This window comes from Pseudophryne corroboree, unplaced genomic scaffold, assembly GCF_028390025.1.
Source record: "Pseudophryne corroboree isolate aPseCor3 unplaced genomic scaffold, aPseCor3.hap2 scaffold_423, whole genome shotgun sequence".
Lineage (NCBI taxonomy): Eukaryota > Metazoa > Chordata > Amphibia > Anura > Myobatrachidae > Pseudophryne > Pseudophryne corroboree.
This window is the reverse complement of record NW_026970056.1, coordinates 167,580-182,868: the sequence shown is the minus strand read 5'-3', so window position 1 is coordinate 182,868 and position 15,289 is coordinate 167,580. Positions and strand designations below refer to the sequence as shown.

The 15,289-nt window shown below is 40.4% G+C and overlaps 4 non-coding genes across 4 annotated transcripts; all 4 read right to left on the bottom strand.

The window, feature by feature from the left end:
* Positions 1-4,229: 4,229 nt before the first annotated feature.
* Positions 4,230-4,393, bottom strand: LOC135025585 (U1 spliceosomal RNA). Its single transcript, XR_010222319.1, has one exon. It is a non-coding gene; the product is annotated as a U1 spliceosomal RNA (small nuclear RNA).
* Positions 4,394-4,544: 151 nt separating this feature from the next.
* Positions 4,545-4,708, bottom strand: LOC135025529 (U1 spliceosomal RNA). The gene has a single exon (XR_010222265.1). It is a non-coding gene; the product is annotated as a U1 spliceosomal RNA (small nuclear RNA).
* Positions 4,709-5,382: 674 nt separating this feature from the next.
* On the bottom strand, positions 5,383-5,545 carry LOC135025640 (U1 spliceosomal RNA). Its single transcript, XR_010222373.1, has one exon. It is a non-coding gene; the product is annotated as a U1 spliceosomal RNA (small nuclear RNA).
* A 152-nt stretch (positions 5,546-5,697) lies between these two features.
* Positions 5,698-5,861, bottom strand: LOC135025764 (U1 spliceosomal RNA). Its single transcript, XR_010222486.1, has one exon. It is a non-coding gene; the product is annotated as a U1 spliceosomal RNA (small nuclear RNA).
* Positions 5,862-15,289: the final 9,428 nt, after the last annotated feature.

Sequence of the window (15,289 nt, the reverse complement as noted above, 5' to 3'; positions counted from 1 at the left end):
TGTAGGGTACCTGGCCTTCTCTGATGTAATCAGAGTTAGATTTGATTCAGTGATTTTATAAAAACAGCTAGGAAGCACAATTTAGCAGTGGTTTGCAGAGAAAAAGAAATATGCTGGCAAAAAAATCCAATTGAGTGATTAAACAGCTCTTCATTTTCTGGCTTTATTTTTATGCTAACAAATTTGTTCTCTGAAAAGTGTCCACAAAGCATAGTATCTGATTAACATCTTTGTAGGGATGGTTTTTCACCTATTACTAAATTAAACTTGCTTCATTGGAAAGGCAGCAAGATGCATCCTCATTTCAATATCTACTGAAATAATACAGGTTGACACCAGGAAACATTAACGCCACTGCATCCTTGCTGCTTTCTCATGTGGAAGTCTGTTTAATGTGAAAACAAGGTGATATCTAATTAGCACACAGGTAAGGAATTAAGAAAATCTTTATTTAAGGGTGAAGATGTTTCTCACAAAATCGTTGCCCCAATGCATCATTGAAATTCAAGCTGGAAAGATGATTTTAATATATCACTTGTACATTTTGTATTGCTCTTCTGGTGACAATGTAGTTTGTTTTTGTCAATTACCATTTTAATAATAGGGTAAAGAAAATTAAGTGGATTTTTGAAAGAAAACAATACTGTCAATATACTATTAAAACAAATTAAAATGGTAAAAGTTATTGTACTTTAAGTAAAAATAAAAGAGCAAAAATATCAATCCCAGTTTTGGATTATTTTAATTAACAAAAAAAAAATGCATATAGCAGAGGATAGTTTCAATCTGCCTACCTCTGGGTTAAGGGGCCCAGCATGCTTCCATTGCAGTACTCTGCTGCACATGTAAGTGCAAGAGATCCTGAAGCACTCACTCATCATGGGAAAGTACCAATGCGTTTCTTCATTGGTTGATGGAAGAAACATCTTACAAAAACTCTCCAGATTATTGACTTTTTAAAGTTTTCTAGGAAACGTTCTAGATGAATGCTTATTAGCCTTTGTCAGTATGTACTTTTGCAAAGTGTCTCTGTGGTGTAATCGGTTAGTGTGTTTGGTTATTAACCAAAGGGTTGGTGGTTCAATCCCACCCAGGGATGTTATTGACCTTGTCATCAGATTTTGGTGATCTTTAAGTAGACAAGTCAAAATTTCAAACCCCCTCTTATGGTGTAGGGTACCTGGCCTACTCTGATGTAATCAGAGTTAGATTTGATTAAGTGATTTTATCAAAAAACAGCTAGGAAGCACAATTTAGCAGTGGTTTGCAGAGAAAATGAAATATGCTGGCAGAAAAATCCAATTGAGTGATTAAACAGCTCTTCATTTTCTGGCTTTATTTTTATGCTAACTAATTTGTTCTCTGAAAAGTGTCCACAAAGCCAAGTATCGGATTAACATCTTTGTAGGGATGGTTTTTCACCTATTACTAAATTAAACTTGCTTCATTGGAAAGGCAGCAAGATGCATCCTCATTTCAATATCTACTGAAATAATACAGGTTGACACCAGGAAACATTAACGCCACTGCATCCTTGCTGCTTTCTCATGTGGAAGTCTGTTTAATGTGAAAACAAGGTGATATCTAATTAGCACACAGGTAAGGAATTAAGAAAATCTTTATTTAAGGGTAAGATGTTTCTCACAAAATCGTTGCCCCAATGCATCATTGAAATTCAAGCTGGAAAGATGATTTTAATATATCACTTGTACATTTTGTATTGCTCTTCTGGTGACAATGTAGTTTGTTTTTGTCAATTACCATTTTAATAATCGGGTAAAGAAAATTAAGTGGATTTTTGAAAGAAAACAATACTGTCTATATACTATTAAAACAAATTAAAAAGGTAAAAGTTATTGTACTTTAAGTAAAATAAAAAGAGCAAAAATATCAATCCCAGTTTTGGATTACTTTAATTAACAAAAAAAATGCATATAGCAGAGGATAATTTCAATCTGCCTACCTCTGGGTTATGGACCCAGCATGCTTCCATTACAGTACTCTGCTGCACATGTAAGTGCAAGAGATCCTGAAGCACACACTCATCATGGGAAAGTACCAATGTGTTTCTTCATTGGTTGATGGAAGAAACATCTTACAAAAACTCTCCAGATTATTGACTATTTAAAGTTTTTCTAGGAAACGTTCTAGATGAATGCTTATTAGCCTTTGTCAGTATGTACTTTCACAAAGTGTCGCTGTAGCGCAATCAGTTAGTGTGTACGGCTATTAACCAAAAAGTTGGTGGTTCAATCCCACCCAGGGACGTAATTGACCTTGTGATCAGATTTTGGTGATATTTAAGTAGACAAGTCAAAATTTCAAACCCTCTCTTATGGTGTAGGGTACCTGGCCTACTCTGATGTAATCAGTTAGATTTGATTAAGTGATTTTATGAAAAAAAACAGCTAGGAAGCACAATTTAGCAGTGGGTTGCAGAGAAAAAGAAATATGCTGGCAGAAAAATCCAATTGAGTGATTAAACAGCTCTTCATTTTCTGGCTTTATTTTTATGCTAACAAATTTGTTCTCTGAAAAGAGTCCACAAAGCCAAGTATCTGATTAACACCTTTGTAGGGATGGTTTTTCACCTATTACTAAATTAAACATGCTTCATTGGAAAGGCAGCAATATGCATCCTCATTTCAATATCTACTGAAATAATACAGGTTGACACCAGGAAACATTAACGCCACTGCATCCTTGCTGCTTTCTCATGTGGAAGTCTGTTTAATGTGAAAACAAGGTGATATCTAATTAGCACACAGGTAAGGAATTAAGAAAATCTTTATTTAAGGGTGAAGAGGTTTCTCACAAAATCGTTGCCCCAATGCATCATTGAAATTCAAGCTGGAAAGATGATTTTAATATATCACTTGTACATTTTGTATTGCTCTTCTGGTGACAATGTAGTTTGTTTTTGTCAATTACCATTTGAATAATAGGGTAAAGAAAATTAAGTGGATTTTTGAAAGAAAACAATACTGTCAATATACTATTAAAACAAATTAAAATAATAAAAGTTATTGTACTTTAAGTAAAAATAAAAGAGCAAAAATATCAATCCCAGTTTTGTATTACTTTAATTAACAAAAAAAAAATGCATATAGCAGAGGATAGTTTCAATCTGCCTACCTCTGGGTTATGGGCCCAGCATGCTTCCATTGCAGTACTCTGCTGCACATGTAAGTGCAAGAGATCCTGAAGCACTCACTCATCATGGGAAAGTACCAATGTGTTTCTTCATTGGTTGATGGAAGAAACATCTTACAAAAACTCTCCAGATTATTGACTTTTTAAAGTTTTTCTAGGAAACGTTCTAGATGAATGCTTATTAGCCTTTGTCAGTATATACTTTTGCAATGTGTCTCTGTGGCGCAATCAGTTAGCGTGTTCGGTTATTAACCAAAAGGTTGGTGGTTCAATCCTACCCAGGGACGTAATTTACCTTGTTATCAGATTTTGGTGATCTTTAAGTAGACAAGTCAAAATTTCAAACCCCCTCTTATGTTGTAGGGTACCTGGCCTTCTCTGATGTAATCAGAGTTAGATTTGATTAAGTGATTTTATAAAAGAACAGCTAGGAAGCACAACTTAGCAGTGGGTTGCAGAGAAAAAGAAATACGCTTGCAGAAAAATCCAATTGAGTGATTAAACAGCTCTTCATTTTCTGGCTTTATTTTTATGCTAACAAATTTGTTCTCTGAAAAGTGTCCACAAAGCCAAGTATCTGATTAACACCTTTGTAGGGATGGTTTTTCACCTATTACTAAATTAAACTTGCTTCATTGGAAAGGCAGCAAGTGATGTCATCCAAGCAGTGGGTCAAAGTTGGCTTCATCCCTCGTCTGCTTATGAAAAGAGAAAAGGGATATGCAGGGCATGGCGGCCTTTTGCGACGCTTGGATGACCCCTAGTTCGCATTAAACACCCCCACCCTCCTTCGGTGTGGGGCTCATGTTGGCCATGCCCCAGCCCCTAAAGCATTCAAGCTGATTTCTTGCAGCAGCTGGGTACTGTAACAGCTCCAGAGCTGCTCTGTAAGGCAAGTAAAAGGGTGTGGGCCCTGCAGCACTACCTGTAGTTTGCATTGTGCATTGGAAGGCACAAAGTAAGCAGACGGGAGGTGAAGTCAGGATAGTGCACAAGGTTATAGAAGGGATGGGCTCAAGAAAAGAGAAGTGGAAACAGACAGCATACTAGGCTGGAGAGAGACCTGAGACAAAGAGATCTGAATTATACGAGAGCCGTCCAGGGGAAACACAAATTATGCAGTCAAGTTTCCCACATTTGGGGAAATCGCAAGGGGCAGCACACCCAGAGTGCAATGGGTGAGCCTTGCCCTGGGAGAAGCACCTTCATGATCATAGTATCTCACCTGGCAGGTTAGTAGGAGTTGGGCTAGAGCTGGGGAGGGTCGCTGCTCGGGCACTACCTTTCAAGTGAAGGAGATCCAACTGAGGCAGCACAAGGGAACTCTCAAAAGAAGAACAAGGCTAGAGGAAGATCTGAGACAAAGAAATCTGACTTTTACCAGAGCTGACCAGAGGAAAGCACAAACACAGTCCACCACTACCACAAATAATGCAGTCGAGTTTCCCACATTTGGGGAAATCACAGGGGTCAGCATACCCAGAATGCAATGAATGAACCTCACCCTGGGAGAACAATCTTCATGACAATAGTATCTCCTATGCAAAATAAGTATGATTTGGGATAGGGCTGGGGAGGGCCGTTGCTCAGGCACATCTCTGTCAAGTAAAGGAGATTCAACTGAGGCAGCACAAGGGAACTCTCATCTGGGGACAACAACTGCAGGGAGAACACATATTTTCAGATGAACATGGGGTGGCAGAAGGCTGCCTAATACTGAAGCACCCCCAAACAACAAACCAAATGCAACAACTAGTGCAAGCATTCCTGGGGGATGGCCTGCAGCAGATGGATTTGAATATGGTGATGTCATCCAAGCAGTGGGTCAAAGTTGGCTTCAACCCTCGTCTGCATATGAAAAGAGAAAAGGAGCGTGCAGGGCATGGAGGCCTTTTGTGGTGCTTGGATGACCCCTAGTTCGCATTAAGCACCCCCACCCTCCTTCGGTGTGGGGCTCATGTTGGCCATTCCCCAGCCCCTGAAGCATTCAAGCTGATTTCTTGCAGCAGCTGGGCACTGTAACAGCTCCAGAGCTGCTCTGTAAAGCAAGTAAAAGGGTGTGGGCCCTGCAGCACTACCCGTAGTTTGCATTGTGCATTGGGAGGCACAAAGTAAGCAGACGGGAGGAGAAGTCAGGATAGTGCACAAGGGTATAGAAGGGAGGGGCTCAAGAAAAAAGAAGTGGAACCAGACAGCAAACTAGGCTGGAGAGAGACCTGAGACAAAGAGATCTGAATTACATGAGAGCCGACCAGGGAAAACTCAAATTATGCAGTCAAGTTTCCCACATTTGGGGAAATCGCAGGGGCAGCACACCCAGAGTGCAATGGGTGAGCCTTGCCCTGGGAGAAGCAACTTCATGATCATAGTATCTCACCTGGCAGGTAAGTAGGAGTTGGGCTAGAGCTGGGGAGGGTCGCTGCTCGGGCACCCCCCTGTCAAGTGAAGGAGATCCAACTGAGGCAGCACAAGGGAACTCTCGAAAGAAGACAAAGGCTAGAGGAAGATCTGAGACAAAGAAATCTGACTTTTACCAGAGCTGACCAGAGGAAAGCACAAACACAGTCCCCCACTACCACAAATAATGCAGTCGAGTTTCCCACATTTGGGGAAATCACAGGGGTCAGCATACCCAGAATGCAATGAATGAACCTAACCCTGGGAGAACAATCTTCATGACCATGGTATCTCCTATGCAAAATAAGTATGATTTGGGATAGGGCTGGGGAGGGCCGTTGCTCAGGCACATCTCTGTCAAGTAAGTTGCATTTGATTTGTTGTTTGGGGGTGCTTCAGTATTAGGCAGCCTTCTGCCCTACCATGTTCATCTGAAAATATGTGTTCTCCCTGCAGTTGTTGTCCCCAGATGAGAGTTCCCTTGTGCTGCCTCAGTTGAATCTCCTTTTGGAGAAGACCTCAATAAGATTGTAGCTGATCTGGCTACTGCTAAAACAGCTTGCCTACCTAGTATGACTCCTACCACGCAGAAGGCTAAAAGTACTTTTCTTGGCCCTTTCATCCTCCAGGTAAAGCGTACCCAAGGTCAGGCATACCCAAAGCAAGCTCATGTTTCCAGACCTGCCAAGCCCAGACTGAAGCAATCCTGGGCTGCCCATCAGCCTGCTTCCAAAACGGACAAGCCTGCCGCATGACGGTGCAGGCCTCCCTCTGGGGGATCCCAGGGTGGGGGGCCCGACTTCTAGGTTTGGCAAAGAAAGGTATAATTCTAAGCTAGAGAATTCTGTTTGGAGCTCACCTTGTACTTTGTGAAGAAATAATCAGCATTGTGGCTGAGCAGATACATGTAGTGTGTGGCTGCAAACTGCATGGATCTGCTGCGTTGTAATGCTGATTCTTTTTTTTTGCAAAGTACCAATAGCTTCATATAATGTTCACAATTTTTATGCAGGATCAAATAGCTCAATAGGTAGGGTGTTTGATTAGAATTCAACAGGTTATAGGTTTGAATCCTGGGTATGGTAGTTTGAGATGTGTTATTTAATAAAGTATGTTGTTCTGACTGCCGGCATCCTATCACCTGGGATATCATACTAAATAAATGGAGTTGATAAAAAATTTTTTTTTTTTTTTTTAACTAGGGACAATTTCCAGATACTTCTCTTTATAACTGAGATTGCCCCCTGGAACTTCACATCAGTTGACAACTATGCATGAGTGGGCAGTGCTTGCCCTGGATCTGTCCACCCATTTATGTGCCGCCATAAAATAAAGCATGACTAACAGTTATCCTGGGCGTACACTACACAATTATCTGTCAGGCTATCTATCCAGTCTGGATGGATGGAATGAAAATCTGGTAATGTATAGGAGCAAATGTCAATTAACCATTTGCTCCCAAACACTAGAAAAGTGGTCAAAAATGGTCATTACACAAATTGGTTAAACCCAAAATTTAACCAATTTGTTTAGGGGACCATTTTTGTCCATTTTTTAGTGTTTGAGAGTAAATCGTTGATGGTCATTTGCTCACATAGATAACCGGATTTCTATTCCAACCAGCCAGTGTTGGAGAGATGGTCTGCCAGATTACATAATGCATACCAGAGCCATAACTAGACTTTTTGGTGCCCTGTGACAGAGAATTATATGCCCTCCCCCCCATTTTTGCAATATGGACAAAAGGCGCATGCCTTGTGGGGAAGGGGCATAACAAGATTGGTCTCAGAGAAAGCACATGAGATATGAAGATATATCTAGTATACTTGACACTCAATGGTTTGTGGTATTGCAGGGGTGCCCTCCTTAAATGCATATACAGTCACACATGGCATGTTTGTGTAAATGGCATATCAGCAGTCAGCACTAACTGGTGACATGCCATTTGTACAAGTAAGCCATGTGTGACTAATATATAAACATACTTTATTAAATAACACCTCAAACTATCATACCCAGGATTCAAACCTAAAACCTGTTAAATTCTAATCAAACACCCTACCCATTGAGCTACTTGATCCTGCATCTATTCTAACCTCCAAAAACAGATTCAGTTGCATTTTCCAGCGTGTTTTGTTTGCGCCTTTGCAAATGTCTTACATCGACAAACTTATTTAGTACTATTTTGCAAATAGGGTTACATTGTCGCAACATTGTGTTCCCTAATTGCTTGATTTTTTAAATGCAAAAATTGATAAAGACACCTGATAATTGCTCTGTGGAGTCTTCTTTTGTGTCTACTTCTTATCTACATTTAATTCCCTACCTATAATCAAGGCATTTTTAAATGCTGGGTGCTGCCAGGACGTGAGGCCTACCTAGTCTTTAGATCTGAATTTGAATGTACTTGTGAACTAACTTAATTTCCTACTTCTAAACTCATTCCTAAATTCACTACTTACATTAATCCTGTAGTTGGGCATTTTGAGCCTTCAATTGTGGGCATTGTTTTGTGTCCAGACCAGCAGCTGGTGGTGTGCATTTGCTGGAAAGGCATCGAAGACCTCCGATATGCTGCATCTCCTGATGTGTGTCTGCCTCAAGTGGCTGTCAGCAAATGCATGCTAGACACCCCATTCCAAGCTGATTGTGACATCACGGAACATGCATCATAGAACAGGCATGCTAGAACATGGGTCTTCAACCTGCGACCCTCCAGCTGCTGTGGAACTACATATCCCAGCATGCCCTGCCTCAGTTTTAGCATACCTTAATAGCAAAACTGTGGCAGGGCATGCTGGGATGTGTAGTTTCACAGCAGCTGGAGGGCCACAGGATGAAGACCCATGTGCTAGAACCAAACCGCAGGTACATTGAATGCTAGCAAGCTGAATGTTTAAATCCTTTTTGTTCCGCAGCATTCCAATGCGGAAGATTCCATGGAACCAGAGATTATTCCATTGAGAAGGACATGCTGCCTGGATGACTGCACTGTGCAAATTAAATCACGGAGCCAGTTGGCTTGTGGGTGGCTCTGGTGACTGGGTGGTTGGGTGGGCGGTGTGTCGGAGGTGGAGCACATGCAAATGAATGTGTATCATCCAGCTAGTGAGAGAGAAAACTCATGCAGGAGTGTGCCTGCTTGTCAGTGAGTTATGCACCTTGCCAGACGTCAAATCTACATGGAGCAACTGGAGGGGACAAGAGCAGGTTTGGAAAATATACACAGAAGAGCATATATGCTGGCGCATTCTCCATGATTGTGTCAGCTTATGTTTTGGTGCACTGCACTTTCCTCCACTAAGTTTTAGCCATTTTGTTTAAACGCAAGTGTAGTTGCTTCTCGCTCTTTTGGCTGTGATATTGTATTGTGGTTGAAGAGTCTGCTGGAGGGATTGTTTTCTTCATTGGCGAGAGACTGAAGATATTCCAGGATGGAAGGCTTGGGAACACTATCCGTTTTTCTGTTGTGGAAGAGTTGAAAGACCGGATTGGACTACATTCTATAGTAAAGGGTATCTTTGTATTTATTAATCCTCCCTTTATATGTGTCTGTCTTTCAATAAAGCTTTGGGCTTGTGATTCCGTCACCCTCTTACACTCCACACCCATAGCCTTATTAACTATTGTATTGTTTAAATGTATAGTGCAGTTCATGATTTATAGTGTAGGCTGACCTGTACTGTAGTTCTTGAACTGTACTATACCGACAGCATTGGTATTGTGTTTTGGCTGTGCTGCAACACAGTACTTATGTGTGTAATGTTTATGTATGTTTTTTTGCTTCTTTATGTTAATAAAGACTGCTTTTTCAATCCAATATCTGAAAACAATCAATGTTTATCTTTGATGGCAATAGAAGTGGTATGATATTTGCTGCTTTTGAAAGGCAATATCTGATATGTCCCCTATCTGGGAACCATATATTAAATGGCTTTTCAGAAAAGGGAGATGGGAGAAGAGCTTTCAGTACTTGTAGGACCGATGCACATTTCCTATTCTAGCCTCCAAAAACAGATTCAGTTGCATTTTCCAGCGTGTTTTGGATGCGCCTTTGCAAATGTCTTACATCGACAAACTTATTTAGTACTATTTTGCAAATAGGGTTACATTGTTGCAACATTGTGTTCCCTAATTGCTTGATTTTTTAAATGCAACAATTGATAAAAACACCTGATAACTGCTCTGTGGAGTCTTATTTTGTGTCTACTTCTTATCTACATTTAATTCCGTACCTCTAATCAAGGCATTTTTAAATGCTGGCGGCTGCCAGGACGTGAGGCCTACCTAGACTTTAGATCTGAATTTGAATGTACTTGTGAACTAACTTAATTTCCTACTTCTAAATTCATTCCTAAATTCACTACTTACATGAATCCTGTAGTTGGGCATTTTGGGACTTCGATTGTGGGCATTGTTTTGTGTCCAGACCAGCAGCAGGTGGTGTGCATTTGCTGGAAAGGCATCAAAGACCTCCGATATGCTGCATCTCCTGATGTGTGTCTCCCTCAAGTGGCTGTCAGCAAATGCCTGCTAGACACCCCATTCCAAGCTGATTGTGACATCACGGAACATGCATCATAGAACAGGCATGCTAAAACATGGGTCTTCAACCTGCGACCCTCCAGCTGCTGTGGAACTACACATCCCAGCATGCCCTGCCTCAGTTTTAGCATACCTTATAGCAAAACTGTGGCAGGGCGTGACGGGATGTGTAGTTTCACAGCAGCTGGAGGGCCACAGGATGAAGACCCATGTGCTAGAGCCAAGCCGCAGGTACATTGAATGCTAGCAAGCTGAATATTTAAATCCTTTTTGTTCCGCAGCATTCCAATGCGGAAGATTCCATGGAACCAGAGATCCTTCCATTGAGAAGGACATGCTGCCTGGATGACTACACTGTGCAAATTAAATCACGGAGCCAGTTGGTTTGTGGGTGGCTCTGGTGACTGGGTGGTTGGGTGGGTGGTGTGTCGGAGGTGGAGCACATGCAAATGATTGTGTATCATCCAGCTAGTGAGAGTGAAAACTCATGCAGGAGTGTGCCTGCTTGTCAGTGGGTTATGCACCTTGCCAGACGTTAAATCTACATAGAGCAGCTGGAGGGGACAAGAGCATGTTTGCAAAATATAGATAGAAGAGCATATATGCTGGCGCATTCTCCATGATTGTGTCAGCTTATGTTTTGGTGCACTGCACTTTCCTCCACTAAGTTTTAGCCATTTTTGTTAAGCTCAAGTGTAGTTGCTTCTCGGCCTTTTGGCTGTGATCTTGTATTGTGGTTGAAGGGTCTGCTGGAGGGAGGGATTGCTTTCTTCATTGGCGAAAGACCAAAGATATTCCAGGATGGAAGGCTTGGGAACACTATCTGTTTTTCAGTTGTGGAAGAGCACAGAGGTCGGATTGGACTACATTCTATAGTAAAGGATGTCTTTCTATTTATTAAACCTCCCCTTATATGTGTCAGTCTTTCAATAAAGCTTCGGGCTTGTGATTCCCTCACCCTCTTACACTCCACACCCATAGCCTTATTAACTGTTGTATTATTGTACAGTTTAAATGTATAGTGCAGTTCATGATTTATAGTGTAGGCTGGCCTGTGCTGTAGTTCTTGAACTGTACTATACCATCAGCATTTCTATTGTGTTTTGGCTGTGCCGCAACGCGGTACTTATGTGTGTAATGTTTATGTATGTTTTTTTGCTTCTTTATGTGCATCGGTCCTACAAGTAATGAAAGCTCTTCTCCCATCTCCCTTTTCTGAAAAGCCATTTAATATATGGTTCCCAGATAGGGGACATATCAGATATTGGATTTCAAAAGCATCAAATATCATACCACTTTTATTGCCATCAAAGATAAACATTGATTGTTTTCAGATATTGGCTTGAAAAAGCAGTCTTTATTGACATAAAAAAAAAACATACATAAACATTGCACACATAAATACAGTGTTGCAGCACAGCCAAAACACAATACAAATGCTGACGGTATAGTACAGTTCAAGAACTACAGCACAGGCCAGTGTACACTATAAATCATGAACTGCACTATACACTTAAAGTATACAATAATACAACAGTTAATAAGGCTATGGGTGTGGAGTGTAAGAGGGTGAGGGATTCACAAAACCGAAGCTTTATTGTAACACAGACACATATAAGGGGAGGGTCAATAAATAGAAAGATATCCTTTACTATAGAATGTAGTCCAATCCGACCTCTGTGCTCTTCCACAACTGAAAAACAGATAGTGTTCCCAAGCCTTCCATCCTGGAATATCTTTGGTCTTTCGCCAATGAAGAAAACAATCCCTCCCTCCAGCAGACCCTTCAACCACGATACAAGATCACAGCCAAAAGGCCGAGAAGCAACTACACTTGAGCTTAACAAAAATGGCTAAAACTTAGTGGAGGAAAGTGCAGTGCACCAAAACATAAGCTGACACAATCATGGAGAATGCGCCAGCATATATGCTCTTCTATCTATATTTTGCAAACCTGCTCTTGTCCCCTCCAGCTGCTCTATGTAGATTTAACGTCTGGCAAGGTGCATAACCCACTGACAAGCAGGAACACTCCTGCATGAGTTTTCTCTCTCACTAGCTGGATGATACACAATCATTTGCATGCGCTCCACTTCCGACACACCACCCACCCAACCACCCAGTCACCAGAGCCACCCACAAGCCAACTGGCTCCGTGATTTAATTTGCACAGTGTAGTCATCCAGGCAGCATGTCCTTCTCAATGGAAGGATCTCTGGTTCCATGGAATCTTCCGCATTGGAATGCTGCGGAACAAAAAGGATTTAAATATTCAGCTTGCTAGCATTCAATGTACCTGCGGCTTGGCTCTAGCACATGGGTCTTCATCCTGTGGCCCTCCAGCTGCTGTGAAACTACACATCCCAGCATGCCCTGCCACAGTTTTGCTATTAAGGTATGCTAAAACTGAGGCAGGGCATGCTGGGATGTGTAGTTCCACAGCAGCTGGAGGGTCGCAGGTTGAAGACCAATGTTTTAGCATGCCTGTTCTATGATGCATGTTCCATGATGTCACAATCAGCTTGGAATGGGGTGTCTAGCAGGCATTTGCTGACAGCCACTTGAGGGAGACACACATCAGGAGATGCAGCATATCGGAGGTCTTCGATGCCTTTCCAGCAAATGCACACCACCTGCTGCTGGTCTGGACACAAAACAATGCCCACAATCGAAGTCCCAAAATGCCCAACTACAGGATTCATGTAAGTAGTGAATTTAGGAATGAATTTAGAAGTAGGAAATTAAGTTAGTTCACAAGTACATTCAAATTCAGATCTAAAGACTAAACACAAAACACAAAATAAGACTCCACAGAGCAATTATCAGGTGTCTTTATCAATTGTTGCATTTAAAAAATCAAGCAATTAGGGAACACAATGTTGTGACAATGTAACCCTATTTGCAAAATAGTACTAAATAAGTTTGTCGATGTAAGACATTTGCAAAGGCGCAAACAAAACACGCTGGAAAATGCAACTGAATCTGTTTTTGGAGGTTAGAAAAGATGCAGGATCAAGTAGCTCCATGGGTAGGGTGTTTGATTAGAATTCAACAGGTTATAGGTTTGAATCCTGGGTATGATAGTTTGAGGTGTTATTTAATAAAGCATGTTTATATATTAGTCACACATGGCTTACTTGTACAAATGGCATGTCACCAGTTAGTGCTGACTGCTGATATGCCATTTGCACTAAAACAAATTAAAATGGTAAAAGTTATTGTACTTTAATTAAAAATAAAAGCTAAAATATCAATCCCAGTTTTGGATTACTTTAATGAACAAAAAAAAAATGCATATAGCAAAGGATAGTTTCAATCTGCCTACCTCTGGGTTATGGACCCAGCATGCTTCCATTACAGTACTCTGCTGCACATGTAAGTGCAAGAGATCCTGAAGCACTCACTCATCATGGGAAAGTACCAATGTGTTTCTTCATTGGTTGATGGAAGAAACATCTTACAAAAACTCTCCACATTATTGACTTTTTAAAATGTTTCTAGGAATCGTTCTAGATGAATGCTTATTAGCCTTTGTCAGTATGGACTTTTGCAAAGTGTCTCTGTGGCGCAATCGGTTAGTGTGTTCAGCTATTAATCAAAAGGTTGGTGGTTCAATCCCACCCAGGGATGTAATTGACCTTGTGATCAGATTTTGGTGATATTTAAGTAGACAAGTCAAAATTTCGAAAACCCCTGTTATGGTGTAGGGTACCTGGCCTTCTCTGATGTAATCAGAGTTAGATTTGATTCAGTGATTTTATAAAAACAGCTAGGAAGCACAATTTAGCAGTGGGTTGCAGAGAAAAAGAAATATGCTGGCAAAAAAATCCAATTGAGTGATTAAACAGCTTTTCATTTTCTGGCTTTATTTTTATGCTAACAAATTTGTTCTCTGAAAAGTGTCCACAAAGCCAAGTTTCTGATTAACACATTTGTAGGGATGGTTTTTAACCTATTACTAAATTAAACTTGCTTCATTGGAAAGGCAGCAAGATGCATCCTCATTTCAATATCTACTGAAATAATACAGGTTGACACCAGGAAACATTAACGCCACTGCATCCTTTGTGCTTTCTCATGTGGAAGTCTGTTTAATGTGAAAACAAGGTGATATCTAATTAGCACACAGGTAAGGAATTAAGAAAATCTTTATTTAAGGGTGAAGATGTTTCTCACAAAATCGTTGCCCCAATGCATCATTGAAATTCAAGCTGGAAAGATGATTTTAATATATCACTTGTACATTTTGTATTGCTCTTCTGGTGACAATGTAGTTTGTTTTTGTCAATTACCATTTTAATAATCGGGTAAAGAAAATTAATTGGATTTTTGAAAGAAAACAATACTGTCAATATACTATTAAAACAAATTAAAATGGTAAAAGTTATTGTACTTTAAGTAAAAATAAAAGAGCAAAAATATCAATCCCAGTTTTGGATTACTTTAATTAACAAAAAAAATGCATATAGCAGAGGATAGTTTCAATCTGCCTACCTCTGGGTTATGGACCCAGCATGCTTCCATTACAGTACTCTGCTGCACATGTAAGTGCAAGAGATCCTGAAGCACTCACTCATCATGGGAAAGTACCAATGTGTTTCTTCATTGGTTGCTGGAAGAAACATCTTACAAAAACTCTCCAGATTATTGACTTTTTAAAGTTTTTCTAGGAAACGTTCTAGATGAATGCTTATTAGTCTTTGTCAGTATGGACTTTTTGCAAAGTGTCTCTGTGGCGCAATCGGTTAGTGTGTTCAGCTATTAGTCAAAAGGTTGGTGGTTCAATCCCACCCAGGGACGTAATTGACCTTGTGATCAGATTTTGGTGATATTTAAGTAGACAAGTCAAAATTGCAAACCCCCTCTTATGGTGTAGGGTACCTGGCCTTCTCTGATGTAATCAGAGTTAGATTTGATTAAGTGATTTTATAAATAATCAGCTAGGAAGCACAATTTAGCAGTGGGTTGCAGAGAAAAAGAAAAATGCTGGCAGAAAAATCCAATTGAGTGATTAAACAGCTCTTCATTTTCTGGCTTTATTTTTATGATAACAAATTTGTTCTCTGAAAAGTGTCCACAAAGCCAAGTATCTGATTAACATCTTTGTAGGGATGGTTTTTCACCTATTACTAAATTAAACTTGCTTCATTGGAAAGGCAGCAAGATGCATCCTCATTTCAATATCTACGGAAAT